Below are 17,849 nucleotides of genomic sequence, written 5' to 3'. Positions count from 1 at the left end.
TCAACCATGGGAAAACAACATCAAGCACAGTCACCCATGACAACCATGTTAAACCAAAGTCAACAATGAACACCATGCTCCATCATTCCTAATCATGGTAAACATGATGTAATAACGTTTTACATAGTCAAATAATGGTCAACTGTGTTAAACATGTACATTCATGGTCACCCATTGTCACACAAAGAAACATATGCTATATTTGTGGATAAAGATGATTAACCATGTAAAGTGTGATATATTATGGTTAATATGGCCAAATATGGTTAAAATAATTAACACATGCTCAACTATGATCAAGTATATTAAGCCATAGTCAACATGGTGAAGAATGGTCAAAACATTGACAACCATGGTCTAGTATGGTTAACCATTGTCAACCATGAAAAACCAAAATAAATAATTTCAATATGGTTGGACCTTTAACAACAATTGTTAAAATGATTAAAAAATATGTTGAAAAAAAACAACCTTGTAATTTATTGAACATAAACTGACATTACATTGCATGACAAGCACTACCATGGTCAATGATAGTTTTCCATTGTATACATCAGTCAACATGGTAAAAAAATTGTTAGCCATGCTCATTTGTTAGCCATGGTGAGCATGGTATTTAGCTGTCAGCATCTCGTTGGAAATCAATGTTGTAACGTCATAAAAAAAGAAATGTTGCAAGGTACAAAGAAAAAATATTGGTCATAATTTGATGATAAAAAACATCTTTCCTATTCGACGAGGAAAAATAAACATCACATTATCACCAACAAATATCCACATCACATTACGATATTAAAAAGAAAAAAAATCGGATGTTGCAATAAGATGAACAAAAATTGATTTCCCAATGTGTGCAATAAAAAAATGTGTGGAAATGTGATGAACACAAAATGACATCACACTATGATGAAAAAAATATAGCATTTTAATGTCATCAAACAAATTAATGTTGTAATGTGATTTCCATATTTTAACATAAAACCTAATTTCATATTACAATGAATAGAAAATTGATTTCACAATGTGACCTATGAAAAAGGCACTCAATGACATTCAACCATAGTCAACATGCTAAAACCTTAATCAACCATTATAAAAAATTGTCAACCATAGTGAACGTCAATCAATTGTTGTTCCCATGTGCAACCAGGATTACTGAGGAAAAACCATGGCTAGCATTATAAACATGGTCATCATGGTCAACCATGTTCAACCACCCATGCGAAACAAGATTATGATGGTAAAATATGAGTCCATGTTCAATCGCAGTTAACCATACTGTCATTTTCCACATTTGTCAACCATAGTCTACATGGTAAACCCATGGCATACAATGATGAATTGTAAAAGATGTATTCATGGTATACCATAGTCAATCATGGTTAAACATAATCAACCATGACCAACCATAGTTAACCTGATTAAACCATAGTGAATCATTGTCAATATGGTCAACCATGATATACCATTATTGAACTCAGTCTACATGGTCAACTATGGTGACCTTGGTCAAACCATGGACAACATGTTTACCATGGATGGTTAAGAATAGGCAATCACGTTCAACTATTATTTTCCATAATCAACATGGTTATCCATGGACAATCATGCTCCACCATGTCCAACCATTGTTAACCATATTAAAATTTTAGTAACACATGAGAAACTAAGTTTCTTACTAGTTTCAATTTTTCTTCAAGCATAATGATGAATATGAGAAACTAGTTGCATTGAAGGATGGGGCATGGTTTAGTAGTTGTAGTGGTGTTTCTGTAATTAATCTCAAAGTGGTATATTGTTCGTTGTGAATGATAGTTATATTCCTAATTTTACAGATATCCTTTTAATCTATAAACTGCCATGGATATTCCACTCGACAATTCATCACAACAAATCTTATAATATTATATTTAGAATATGGAATTCTACAGTATTATAATTTTATTAAATTTCTATATATATTATAACTAGTGCATGAAAGTGAATGTAAATTATGTAGAAAATATAGAACAAATAAACACAAATCTCTTTCTCACATATAAGACATAAGATATGCTCTAGGAAACCCTTTCGGGGGAAAACTTACCTAGAAGGTGAGGTTGCTCCGCTCCCTTTCTCTGTTTGAAAATATGGCTATACATACAAAGAAGTATGGTTTATGGCTTGTGGGCTTCTATGGTGCAAAAATACTCTCTGTGTGATCTACCTCCTAACCTTCTTCACTATTTTTTTAGCTATGTAACAAATGCACTTGCAAGAATGGAATGCCTCTTCCTCCTAGTGGCCTGGCTATAACGCAACTCGATAGCCTACTAGTGGTAAAGTTTGACTTCATAAAATATTAACTATAGATACAATATAGAGTGTTCTATATTATTTTACATCACAATCATGTGGCTAGCCCCTTGAACCTCCTCTCAAACCATCGTGGTGAAAATAGGAAGGACAACCCTGAGTGGCATAATTTTTATCATATAGACTTTGATGGATGCTCTTCTTGTGTCAGTGGAAATATATCTTTATGTAGAATGAAATGAAATAGTGTGACGAAAAAGTGGCAAATTTTTAGCCCCCAAAACATCACGTGATCCCTTAAAACACTCCTGAAAGGTTTCAGACTCTGTTTTTCCAAACTAGGTCCCATCAGTAAAAATAGTCTCATGAGTTGATTCCTCCACATTTTCCACTTTGAATGCATCAATATGGATGAAAACAAATATAATTATCAAACAATGGCTGAATCATTTTTATACAATTTTGGACCTCCATTCCTAATAGAAGTTGTAGGGGGAATTACCCCTTACTATTGTCAGTAGGGGGTCCAGAGGGGTCGCGTTGATTCTTTAGAGCCAAGGTGGTCAGGTTTCATGGGAAGCACCCCTTAAGATAATTTTTTAGAAAAAAATTCTTGTAAAATATTTTCAATCTCATATTCCATATGGACTATTTGTTGTTAAGTTGCATATCTAATGGTAGATGTTATATTATATAAAAAAATTAGCTTGAAGGCCACCCTCTTTTTATGACAAAATTATATTGTGACTATTTATTATTCAGATAGAATTTTAATTTTGAAAGAGGAGACAATGAGAGATGGAAGATGAGGTCACAACGAAAGTGTTGTTGGGTGTCATTCCTTTATTTTCTTGGATGGTATAAAAGGAAGGGTTCAGTGTTTCTCGTTTATGCAGCTAATATTGGGTGAAACACATATATTGTTGTCTCATTTGTATTGTTTAATTCTATATTGTATTTCTGCATTCATTTTCATTGTATTGCTTTGTGATTTTATTCCTAATAGGAGTTGTGTTGATAATTTCCCTCTATTTGTATACATCCTTTTTTGGTTCTTCTTTGCCTCCAAATTTCAAATGTAACCTAGATTCCAAGATAGAGATTCAAAATCACTTAGATGTGCAAATTCCTCTTTCACCTAGCCATAATGATAATCATGTTCCAAGATATGTGAAAAAATTGTTCTTTATATTCCAAAATATCTCCTATGAATCATCCCTCTCATTTTTATTTGACTCATTTTCCATGGCCATCTCTCATATAATTTTTCTTTATCTCATTTCATGAATCTTCCTTTCCCACAAAATGCCAACAATGAATTTCTTTTATAATAATAGGATATATAAATTAACAATAGTTTTCCCACTAGATTAATTCAACATAATACATGTTACATGTTTTTAAAACTCTTGTTTATGAAATTTTTTACATGACATTAAGATTTTATATTTTAAGTTACCACACAAAATAAAGAGGATAAAGTAAATACCATATGATCCACAAAATGAATATGACAGGTAACTTGAGAAACATGATATGGGAAAAATCCATTGCGAAGGTTAAGAATATGTTTTATTTCTTTCTTATCAATTATAGAATAGAAATAGAACAAAGTTTTGATATAAACACAATTGCTAGGGGAATTATGGAATTTAAGTATAATAGCATCCTAGATCAATATCAAATTCGGATCTATGAAGTGTTGAGAGGGATCGAAGCTCTTGAGGTGAAATCTTCTTTCTAGAGTGCAAAACTTAAGGAATTTTTTACAACAAACATAATTGATCCCTATCACCACTTGATATATCCAGAATTAATATGGATCTAGGTTGATTTAATTACTATTAATTAATCAATATAATTAGTAATTTTAATTTTCTTTATTTTTTATTTTTATTTTTAATTTTTTGTAATTTCAATGAGTCAAAATGATTTAATTAATAATTATAATAAATAATTTTATTTTTTAATTGTGTATGATTTGATTGAATGAAAATGTTAACATAACATAACATAATAGGACATTACAACATGTCTTCCATATTGGGCTAGAGAGTGTCTCCCGACCTAAAAATGTAATAAAATTAAATTATAAAATATTTATAAAATATTAGGGTTGTGAAATGAGAGATAGGTTTTGGGCGTGTTCTATCGACGAGTCATGGTATTGCAATAGAATTTATTTCTAGGTTAATAATTGTTGACCTTGATTTTCATTGGTGTCAATATGGCAATATTCTGGATGAGTAAACAATGATGTGAGGCCAAGGAGAAGGAGAAGCAGATTCACGAAGAAATAGGAGCGGCCAAAGAATAGCCATACGAAGAAGTTCAACGGAAGAAGCAAAGAACTAAAAGTCAAAAGAGGAACACGCATCAGGAGGAGAAGCCAGTGAAATAGGAGTTAACAGAGGAGCCATATCATGTGATATTGGAGGAATAACAGAGCAGAGCTATGAAAGCAAAGAAGAGGTAGTGGAGCAGTATCAAAAGCCACAAGAAAGCCAAGTAAGTGTACGAGCGAAGGAGTAGAGCTATCGAAAGCCAAAGGAAGAATTATCGGAAGTATCACATATGCCAAGAGCATAATGAAGGAGTACAAAGAGCGGAGGAGTATATGTATATATGTGTGTGTGTGTGTGTGTGTGTGTGTGTGTGTGTGTGTGTGTGTGTGTGTGTGTGTGTGTGTGTGTGATGTAATAACACAAACCTGAACAACTTATAGCGATGATCCTTAATATGGCATTTTATCCATGTTCAATAGTTAACTGGTGGGTTTTTATCAGTGGCAGTGGTTTTTGGGTGGACTCTAGGCTATGAGTGGTATTTAGGGCTGATCACACGATACCATTCATCGACCAATGCACGGTAGGAGAAGGAGAGAGGAAACCAGGTTATCATGTAGGTAATTCTCGTCCATGTAGCTCACCCGATATCGTTGTCAAGTGTTGGATAAAAATCTGGTTTTGATCTATGCTGCAGGATCACTAAGAAGCTTTGTCAGTCCAGTGTAACATCGACCGTCGAATGGCATGGTAGGATATATCATGGAGGATTGATCCGAAAAAAGGTAAACATCAGAAAATGTGCAAAGGTTGTAAAAAGGTGAAAAAGGTAAGTTACACATGATTATTGTGTATTTCTATTATAATAGAAATAGCGTGGATATAAGGTTTTCCATGTATTTCATATGTGTCCTTGTATTCGACTTTAAGCCTGGTCACATTATAATATCTGAGTGGGATATCTATATACATATATATCTGTATATATATATACATACATACATACATACATATATATATATATATATATATATATATATATATATATATATAGATATAGATATGGACCCGCGGGACCATTACAATATGATGTATTGTTATATCACATCCACCTATTGGAACTCTCATATCGTAAGTTATTTAGGGTTGTCACCCCTGAAGCCCCTAACTATGACATACAGCTGCGGACCTGATGGTCCTATTATATCGTGCCCTAATGGTATATGACGTCCATCATATAGGGAGTTATGTATCATACCATTTAAAGCCCTTGTCTTGTTAAAACTGTGATTGTGATAATAACGCAGACTCGACTACACCAAGGCAATATGATTTAATATATATTATTGCATTTGTCACATATCGCATATATTATAAAGCCTTGCCACACTATAAAGCACTGATTTCGATGTATACATATGGACCTGATGGATTCATTAAAAACAGTTCATTGAATGTCGCATTTGTCCCATCGGCAGAAGGGGAATTGGCTATGTTATGCGCAAATCTGCCGATTGCGATAAAGTTGTGGAGGAGCGGACTTGATGAAGTTATAGATGCGTGCGTAATGCATTTGAAGTCTAGCCTTATGTGTTTGGAGGGTGTTGTCCATGTATTTCCTGTGCATCCCCATATTCCGATATATTATATGGTCCCAGGTTTAAAGACTCAAGGCCTTGTCATATTAAAGTGAAGATTGACATAAAATGATGACATGGCATGTGGGACCTATATATCGATATAGCCTCTCTTATATGGTTTCCATGAACAAATAATAAAGTTTATTGTATGAATATTATTAAAGAAAGTAGGCCTCTCTGATATTCTTTAATATGCAACACTATTGTATTTTTGTTTCTTTTCCTTTTGAACATGTCTTGTCAGTATTGGAACACTTGAATTGGAAGAGGAAGCCATGGATTGGGAAGCCGAAGTGTCAAGCGAGCATATTTGGTCAAGCAAGCGTAGAGGAATCTAAAGCGACTAGAGGAGGGAAGCCAAAAGATCAAGCGAGTGTTGAGGAAGCCGAAGCTCAAGCAAGCGAAAGGGAAGGCAAAGGTCACGTGTATCAAAGATAAGAAAACAAATAATTTTATGTAATTTTTTGTTGTTGGCTAACTAGTCAAGCCATAGGTCCAGCAGAACGGAAAAGAGCTGAAGGTTCAGCATGATAGGAGGTAGTCGAATGATGAGCAACTCTGTTGATCGTGTTACCCTGCGAAAGACTCAGACCTGAGATAAATTAATCAGGTACAATCTGAAGAAATATTCTGTCATATAATAAAGGATGTTTTATTTGACATCATTTGAAGGGAGTAGTAGCCAGCACTAGCATTGAAGCATATGTGATTTTGTTTCTAGAAAGTAAGAGAATAGCGAGATGTTGTCACGCCTAAAACATTTTCTGTGACTGGTAGAAGAGAGGCTTGAAACAGAGAGTTGGTTCTTGTGCAGAGATTAGTGTAGATAAGAGTAGACTCACTAAAGCTATGTGGAGAAATTATCAGAGATCATTTTGACTATCTGATATCATCATGAGATAACTTTTGCAGACTCTATGTGGATGAGATGAAGAATTGTAAAGACTTCTACATATGAAGACTAGTTGCCATTGATGCTGTAGCATGGAGACTACAGTGAAGTTGTAAATAGACAAAATTTAGTAAAGAAGAGTTTTGGGAGTAGAACGTTACTATCAAAAATGACTTGACAAGATTAGGTAGGAGCCCTTGGGGTTGGTGCCTCAAAAGTTGGAAGGATTGGTGTCCTTGGAGTTGGTGCCTTGATAGCAGAGGGTTTGAGCCCTTCAGGTTGGTGCCTCATAACTGGAAGGATTTGTGTCCAAGAAGTTGGTTTCCTAAGTCCAACGTTGGTGGCTTGACAAAACTGAGTTGGTGCTGTGGAGGTTGGAGCCTCACAAAAGTCCAAGTTGGTGCTTGGAAATAGATTAGAACCATACATATATATTGTATCTATTCAAATATCATATTAATAAAAGCATTTATTCTTGTTGTTCATCTTGTGTTCCGAATATAAATGTTTTAACTAGTAAAAAGGAAAAATTGAAAAGAAATACTAATTCACCCCCCCCTCAGTATTTCCAAAAATTGGTATGAGAGCCAGTAACTTCATTCAAATCCTAATAGCATGAAGGTTGGTCTTTAGAATACAAATGACGAAGTCAAGGAAGAAAGTCTCCAATCCTCCTAAGGATGTGTCTCCCTCTACCACTAAAATAGAAGACAATCAATTTGAGGAGGCTCCATGGTTCAATGGGAACTTTAATATATCGGAAGCAACAATGAGGAAATTTTTAAAAATCAAGACACTGAAATCTGGAAATCAATGATTGTTGATAGCATGATGGATGGACAATCGAAGGAGTACAATGCAAACACAATGAAGGCAATCCTGAATGGGCTACCTTATTCTATAAAGAACAATTTAAGAAAATGTTCGTCAGCAGAGGGTATATGGGACAAACTCCATGACCTTCACTCAAAAGGACCATTGACCATGACCATCGGTCAAGAAGATGATGGAACTCAAGAAGAAAACCCAGAACCCGTCATAGAAGCTGAAAGTGAGAATGATGACATCAAGGCTAAAGAAGACCTAGAAGATGAAGAGAATGAAAAAGATTTTTTATAAGATATCCTCGCTCACGTTATGGTTGCCATGGAAGAGATTACCAATTTGAATAAGGAAAACAAGGAACTTAAGAAGAAAGCACTAGCTGGTGACCAAGACCAAACAAGGGAGAATGTTGACCTTGTCTAGCTTCAAATACAAGAAAGGGATGAAGAGCTTGCCAAGATTAAGAAGCAATTTCATCAAAACAGAAGAAAGCATCATGAAGAAGTCACATGCATGAAAAATCAATTGGATAAAGGAAAGAAATAGGAAGACACCTTGTCAAGTCAACTTGAGCAAAGGCACAAGAGCTTGAACAAACTCGAAGAAGAGATTGGTCAGTACAAGGTAGAGGTCTCCTCTTCCAAATTTCAACTACAAGAAGCAAGAAAGTTAGAACAAGGAGCTGAGATGACAATGGAAGCATTGGTAATCATATAAGAATAGGTTGATGAAGAATGAAAGTAGAGAAACACCATGATATGTCAACTAAAAGAAAAGGATGAAGAAATTTTCAAATTAGAATCTAAAATCAAACATCTCAAGGCTGTAACATGTAAAGCTACAAGGATGAAGGAAGAAATGGAGAGCAATCTAGCAAAGGAAAATGAATAAATCTTCAAAATGATGTCAGATATCATCTCCCTTAAAATAGAACCAAATGAAGATGCTCATATCAAGGAAGAAACTGAGAGACAACTTGTTAAGAAGAAATATGAGTGTGAAAGATTGGAAGAAGAGATTGTCTTCCTCGAGAAAAAAGTTGAAGGGATGAACAAAAGCTTGAAGAGCTCTCAAGCCTTGGATGACATGCTCAGCCGTCAAAGATGTCCATTTGATAAATCAGGTCTCAGATATGCATGTGAATCCTCAAACAAGAATGACAATGCTTCAAACAAAATGGATGTGAAGAAGCCAGAAAGAAATGTTGATGCTCCCAGTTCCAACAAAGGCAAGGAGAAAAATCAAGGAAACAATGGAAGAAATCCTACTCCAAGAAGAAATGTAGATAATTTCAAGGATTCTAGAATCAATGGTTATCCTCAAAGGACCTAAAGATAGAAAAATTCAGAAGTAAATCAAGGAAATCTCCATCTCCCAGGTACCAATGTTTATTTCTTCATTATTTTTATTCTTGTACAAACATTGGTCACATGGAAAAATATTGTAAAGAATATCATAAAGATAGATGTCATGGTCCCCAACCATATCATAAAGATAGATATTATGGTCCCCAACAATCTCCAAGGAACAATTTTACAGGAAGAAATCATGAATTCTTATTCATGAACAATATAAAATGCTTCAAGTGCCATAACATTGGTCATACGACACGTCATTGTAACTTAACTTGGGCTCTTATAAAAGCTAGAACTATGCAAAATAAGAAAGTCAAGCAAGTATGGGGAATGAATCAAATACAATCTGAAAGTCCCTTGAACTCTCCAACCAACAACGCATGTTATTGGCCTGATTGTTGAAAATATAAGCATTTGATGGGAAGCCTCTGCCAAAAGAGATGATGCATATAGTTAGGGGGAGCCTATGACTCTTGATCATTATTGCAGAAGCTATGCGTGAAAGTGTCCTTATGAAAGGGTACATCTAGGAATGAAGCATGAAGCAAGAGCAGTTGGCAGCATCTAACAAAACTGAAGCATTGCAAAAAGATGTCAATTACTAAAAATAATTTAAAATACAGTCAGAGATTGGATATCAAAATCTTCTTGTGGAGATAACTTGCAGAGATTTATTTTTTTCAAGAACACAAGGAAAATATGGCTCATCAAAACACTATAGAAAGGAGAATTTTGTGCATTTGAATATAGCTCGGGAGAAGCACAAAAAGACAAAGGAACTCTAATATAAAGAGAGTAGCAAGAAGGACAATTTTAGTGGCATTCTCTCTTGATTCAGACTATGAAGGCCTCTTAATTCTGACTGTGGAGACAATAGAATATGGACTGAAGCATAAAAACCTAGACATGATCATTTGGTGTGTGTCTATTTGCAATCTATTTGAAAGCATTGAAGTGGAGCATCCTTAAGCATTGTTTAAGCCATGATAAAGTAGTTCTGAGACATGAAGAGGGGATAACATGCTAGTTGATGATAAAGCATTAATCCCTTTATCTTGAGTAAAGAGAAGAGCACTATTACAGGGGGAGTAAGATACTAATGATCATCTACTATTCATAAGTAACTAGAGCAGTTCGATAGGGGGAGTCCCCGAGAACCCTTTTGCCATTGATGTCAAAGGGGGAGAGGAATAATATTGCCATCAATAACAAAGGGGGAGATTGTTGGCATAGATTGTCATTGATGTCAATATGGCAATATTTTGGATGAGTAAACAATGATGTGATGCCAAGGAGGAGAATAAGATTCATGAAGAAATAGGAACAACCAAAGAAAATCCAGAGGAAGAAGTTCAACAGAAGAAGAAAAGAGGAACACACAGTGGAAAAAGGCAAGAACTAAGATTCAGAAGAGGGACACGCATTAGGAGGAGAAACCAGCGAAAGAGTTGTTAACAGAGGATCCATATCATGCGATATCAGAGGAATAACAGAGCATAGATATGAAAGCAAAGAAGAGGTAGTGGTGCAATATCAGAAGCCATAGGAAAGATAGGTAAGTGTAAGAGAGGAGGAGTAGAGCTATCGGAAGCCCAAGGAAGAACTATCGAAAGTATAGTATATGCCAAGTGTATAATGGAGGAGTACAAAGAGTGGAGGAGCATATCAATCTATCTATCTATATATATATATATATATATATATGCGATCTAATAACACGCAACCGAATAGGTTATAGCAACAATCCTTTATATGACATTGTATCCACGTTCAATAGTTAACTGGATGGTTTGTAATAGTGGCAGCGGTTTTTGGATGGACTCAAGGCTGTAAGTGGTATTTAGGGCTAACCACCCGATACCATTCATTGACCGATGTGTGGCAAGAGTAGGAGAGAGGAAACTGCCTTATTGGGTAGGTAATCCACGTGCATGTAGCTCACTCGAAATCATTGTCAAGCATTGGATCAAATGCAGTTTTGATCTATGGTCCAGGATCGCCGAGCAGCTTTGTTGGTCGAGTGTAATATCAACCGTCGGATGGAATGGTAAGATCTATGGTGGAGGATTGATCTAGAAAAAACATCGGAAAATGTTCAAAGGCTATAAAAAGGCGGAAAAGGTAAGTTACGTGTGATTATTATGTATTTCTATTATGATAGAAATAGTGTGGATATAAGGTTTTCCGTGTATTTCATATGTATCCTTATATTTTGGTTTTAAGCCTTGCCACATTAAAATATGTGATTGCAATATATATATATATATATATATATATATATATATATAGATATATATGTATGGACCCATGGGACCATTACAATATGATGTATTGTTATATCACATCTGCCTATCGAAACTCTCATATCGCAAGCTATGAAGGGTTGTCACCCTTGAAACCCCTGACTAAGGTATGCAGTTGGAGACCCGATGGTCCTATTATATTGCATTCATCATATCGGGAGTTATGTATCCTAGCGTTTAAAGCCCTTGTCACATTAAAACTACGATTGTGATAATAACGTGGACCCAACTACACCATTGCAATATGATTTAATATATATTATTGCATCGGTCGGATATCACATATATTGTAAATTCTTTCCACACTATAAAGCATTGATTACGGTATATACATATGGACATGTTGGACTCATTAAAGAAAGTTCATTGAATGTTGCATCCATCCCATTAGTAAAAGGGGAACTGACTATGTTATGTACAAACCTATCGATTGCGATAAAGTTGTGGAGGAGCAGACCCGGTGAAGTTATAGATGCAGGCATAATCCATTTGATGTCCAGCCTTATGTGTTCGGAGGGTGTTTTACGTGTATTTCCTATGCATCCTCTTATTTCGATATCTTGTATGGTCCCAGGTTTAAAGACTCAAGGCCTTGTCATATTAAAGTTGCAATTTCAATAAAAGGATGATGTGGTGTGTGCGACCTCTATATGGCTATAACCTGTCTTATATAATTTTCGTGAAAAAATAATGAAGTCTATTGTATGAATATTATTAAAGAAAAAGGGCCTCTCTGATATTCTTTAATATGCAACACTATTGTATTTCAGCCCCTCTTCTTTTTGAATGTATCCTGTGAGTATTGGAACACTCGAATAAATAGAGGAAGCCATGAATTCGGAAGACGAAGTGTCAAGCGAGCATAGATGGTCAAGTAAGTGAAGAGGAAGCTAAAGCGACTGGAGGAGGGAAGCCAGAAGGTCGAGCTAGTGCTGAGGAAGCCAAAGCTCAAGCAAGTGAAATGGAAGCTAAAGGTCGGGCATATCAAAGATAAGAAAACAAAGAATTGTCTGTATGCTTTTGTTGTTGGCTAACTGGTAACGCCATGGGTCCAGTAGAATAGAAAAGGGCCGAAGGTCCAACAGGACAGAAGGAAGATGAAGGTCTAGCACGATAGGAGGTAGTCGAACGACAAGAAACTCTGTTGATTGTGTTACCACCTGAAAGACTTAGACCTGAGATAAATTAATCAGGTACATTCTGAAGAAATATTATGGGATATAATAAATAAATCTTTATTTGACATCATTTGAAGGGAGCAGTAGGCACCGTTGTCATTGAAGCATACGTTATTTTTTTCTGGGAAGTAGGAGAACAGTGAAAGTAATCACACCTGAAGCATTTTCTGTGACTGGTAGAAGAGAGGTTTGAAACAGAGAGTTGGTCCTTGTGCAGAGATTAGTGTAGATAATAGTAGACCCATTGAAGCTATGTGGAGACATTATCAAAGGTCATGTTGGCTATCTGTTATCATCATGAGATAACTTTTACAGACTCTGTGTGGATAATATGAAGAGTTGTAAAGACTTCTTCATCTGAAGACCGGTTGTTATTGATGTTGTAGCGTGGAGACTACAATGAAGCTATAAATCGATAGAATTCAATAAAGAAGAGTTTTGGGAGCAGAACATTACTATCAAACATGCCCTGACAAGATTGGGTCAAAGCCATTGATGTTGGTGCCTCAGAACTTAAAGGATTGGTGTCTTGGGAGTTGGTGCTCCTATGTCCAAGGTTGGTGCCTCAACAAAATAGAGTTGGTGCTCTAGAGGTTGGAGCATTACAAAAGTCCAAGTTGGTGCTTGGAAACAGATTGTAACGATATATATATATATATATATATATATATATATATATATATATATATATATATATATATATATATATATTGTATCTTTTTTACTGCAAAGATTATATTAATAAAATAATTTATTCTTGTTGTTCATCTTGTGTTCTAAATATAAATGTTTTAACTGGGAAAAATAACAATTGAAAAGAAATATTGATTCACTCCCCCTCTCAGTATTTCCAACAATAATATCCAGGGTGAAGTTGGGGTGAATATCGATGGTTAATTTCTTTATATTGTAAGTGTCAAGCTTTTAATGTGCTTATTAATGAAATTAAAATATCATTACAAAATTTTTATTTTAATTCATATGGTAAAATGGATATTACTTTATAGCTACTATTTTAATATTATATAATTTAATTTGGTATATACTTGTTGACAGTGTTGGAAATCTCTCAACCAAGGGGTATCCCTAATGTGAATTCCCAACTAGACCTCACATCATTTGGATTACGAGCCCCATCCAGACTATCGACCTAGTTGTCATGTATTCTTATATATTTTCCTTAGCTCTAACTGGCAGCAAGAGAGGAATGTGTGTTTCCTTAAGAAAGCAAGAAGGTGTTCTTGGTCAATGTTCGTTTGTAGGTTTCTCAAGGTTCTTCTACTATGGAGGGAAAGAGTAAAGTGATCCTCTAAGAGAGAGGTAATATTACCACACATGAAGAGACACATGCAAACAAGAGGGATCCATCTAACATCCAGTGGAGTACTCCACAAAAGATGCAATGACCATTACAACCAATCAATGAGAAATATTTGTCTAACATCCTTTCTAATAGTTCGTAAGGACTAGACAAAAATAACAACCCTTACAATAGATTCCCACTAATATGAGTACTAAAATAACCAAAATAGTTTAACTACTTTAGCATAGATAAAAGAAAACATGAAATGCAAACATCCATAGAATAGTCTTACAAATTTTCATAATCCATGCATGAAGAATGTGCTGACCATGAAGGATTCTATTATTAAGTAAAAGTTATAGGACACATGTATACAATGAACATCGGTGGATCCATTAGTGGAGCGTTAGATACACTCCTTGCACCTGAAAAGAACTAGTTTGTCTCTCGAATGCCTTGCATGAAGGGTTAAGGTGAAATTTCCTTTTCTTATACAATGAGGGTGTATATATAACCAAGAGGCAATGCTTCACCTTTCCTTTGAGTCTTTGACTACCCTCATGAAATTTTGACTTCATATGACTTTTTGACCTTACATGAATTTTCATATTCTGAATGTGTCCTTTATACTTCCACTATACAATACATTTTGAATAGGTAATTACATGATCCACAATAATGATGTCACATATGATGACTTCGGATAATACATGACATGAAACTGATGACATGAATTGCATGATGATGTGATAGTGCAAAGTTGTTCTTCTTGCTACTTCATTCTTTGTGTCTTCTTGAAAATATGGCATATGTTCTTAATCTTCCTCCTCCTTATGACTTGAAGATGAGGAGTCTTCGATGTGATATCTATATTTCTCTTATGTTAGAGTTCAGTGTCACTTCATCTTCTCACCTGATGATCATATTATCTCTTCATATCCATATGTGTATTCTAGCATCTCCTCCTTCTCCATCTCCTTCTTCATCATCTTTAAATAGCATGATAGAGTACTTGCATATACAATCCACTCATGACTAGATAACATCAGTCCACTAAACCCCTCATCTAAGATCCACTGAATTAGCCTAAATAGGATGATATAGTGTGAAAGAGGCTCAACAATTGAGAAATCGTGCATCTTGGGCTGTGAGGTGTGAAGCATGATCCTTGAGACTGGACAATTCAGAGTTCAAGTAGGACTAGGGAGACAAACTGCACAATTTCTAGACTTAGTGAGCTTAGCGGTGTGTTTTTTCACTGCTAGGGATAACTAAATAGTTTTGGAAGGTAGAAGAGGTTGGGCCATTTCATAATTATGAATCTCAGGAGCTCTAGGGTTGAGCTTGAGTCTAGATATTGTACAGTGTGAAGTCGAGGCTGGGCTGGGAAGATGAGTTGTGCAATTCTGGGAGGCAAGGTCGAGCTTGAGCACTTGAATTATGTAGTGTAGTAGTCATGGGAATAAGTAATTGGACATTGTGCAGTTTCAAGGGACAAGGATTAAACTTGAGGTTTGGAACTACATAGTTGAGAAAAGTCAAACTAGGCTAGATTTCGAGGAAATTTGTGAAAATTGGCTAGATTAGGGGACCTGACCCAAGTTCAGAGTTAGTTGCACCAACTAACAAAACCCTACACCACTAGCCCTTTCAGCAACACCGTACATAGCACAGGCTGCAGCCTCACCCAAAGTAGTATGGGGCAATGCAAGAACCATGTTTCTGCATCCAAAGACTAGTGTGATACCTTTTAGCTCTTCAGATATTCCTTCGCATAGATCAATACACCCTTAGGGAACATTACTTCCACTCTATTAAAAAATCCTTCAAACCTTCACGAAGTTCCTTGATCCACCTTTGCGGACCTTTAACAGTAAATTTATGCACTTACGTTCATCAGAGAATAAACCTAAATTAGAGTTTGCACAGAACTACCTAAGTTATTAATAAACATCACATAATTCATCAGAGTCTTTGCAGAAATATGTAAATATGCATTGCGTACATTATTAACATTTACTCAAGATAGTCACACAACATTCAATAGTATTTCACAAAACACATCATTCATTGACATCATATAGCATTAACAGAGATAAAAAGAAATATGCAAGATTTCCTCAGAAAAACATTTATTAATCTTTGATTCAGGATTACAGACTCAAAACTACCCTATGCACTTAGCTGCAGGGGTCCACGCACTTAGCTGCTGACTCTACCTAGCCCTCTATGCACTTAGTTGCAAAGCCTTTCTTCTCCTATCTGACTTGCTTCTCTTCGTTATTACGTCCTTTCTATGTACCCATTGCTCTTCAGCTATGCCTTAGATTCACTAAGACACACCTATTTATAGGCTTTTTCTTACAATGCCATGGTTCGTAGACCATGAGTGGATCTAAAAATTGACTCAAAATTCACATAAAACAAGGGGCTAAACCCCTTTGACTCCTAATCATCTTCACACTCTGCATCCACAAATTGCAGAGACATTACATTGTTTACATAGAATGTAGCAAAACTTGAGTTCTCTTAACCCAAAAACTGCCCCAGCAAACCCCATCCAAAAAGTGGGACTGAAGAGACTTATGTGAAAATTTTTATGACTTGAATATGATCACAAGCTTCAAAAGAATTGACGACACAACAAAATATATTATCAAGAACATGTTAACAACATATTTCCCTCAATCCGTCAACTTTGCGACAACTTTATGACAAGTGTGACACTAAAGGTACAGTTTATGATGACCATGATTGTTATTGGGAAATCTAGTGTCTATGCAGAGCTGCTAGTCCCACTAAGGCTGGTAGCTACCTTAGAAACAAACAAACTAAAACTACTTTCGTTTTCCTTTATGAGAAATAGATAAGAGGGGAATAAAGGAGACCAAGCTCTGTCTTGCGCTTGGTTCCTTGTTTGATTCCTCTCCCTTCTGATAGATCTTTACTGCTCGCTTCTTCATCTACCCAGCTTCAAAGAGCACCTGTAGAATCAAAGTAGCATAACACAATCCAAGAACATAGATCTATTATCATAAACAACATAGGACCAGATATATATTGACCACACAAATGCATATATCATCAATCATACAAGAATGTGGAGGAAAACTTGAATAGCTTTATTGATAATCAAGAAATAGGAAAGAGGATTACAACCAATTGTTCTGGCCCAACATCATCCTCTCAGCAAGAAAGCCCTTCTTCACCTCATGAAAAGCTTAGATCGCCCAACACTATGATGTTGCACCAAGAAACCAACAGCACTTCCTTACAAGATAGAAAATTCCAGCCTCTGGATCTCTGGGATGAGGGATCCATATATAGATGTTTGCAAGGGGGGTGAGTCAGCATTTAAGATTTGATTAGTGTCCTCTCTCTGATAGTTCTTGATTCCACTTGGAGATTGATGATCTCTTACTCATCCTTGGGCGAATGCAGAGAGGCAAGTGTCACAGGAGAAGTTTCTAGAAATTCCATGATCCTCCACCTTGCAGATCGACCCTGCCATTTGTCCACTCTCACCCATCACACCCCATAGAAGGAATTTTCAAGATGCATCGCATGTCCCGTGTGTATTTAGGTGGGATGCAGCGTACTTTGACCATGGAGCAGGTGAGATGGTCCAGTTCTGACTAGTTCTGAGCAGTTTTTCATGGAGAACTTCTGGGAGAAGATGTAATGAGTTGACCTTGTTCTTTTAGAGGTTGGAACAACACTTTTAGGTACTTAAGAGATCTTGGATTATGGACATTAATGATTGGGATTGCAAT

Source organism: Pinus tabuliformis, chromosome X, assembly GCF_031772625.1.
Source record: "Pinus tabuliformis cultivar Carrire ecotype Pingquan chromosome X, CPIR1, whole genome shotgun sequence".
Classification (NCBI taxonomy): Eukaryota; Viridiplantae; Streptophyta; class Pinopsida; order Pinales; family Pinaceae; genus Pinus; species Pinus tabuliformis.
This window is presented reverse-complemented; position numbering follows the sequence as displayed.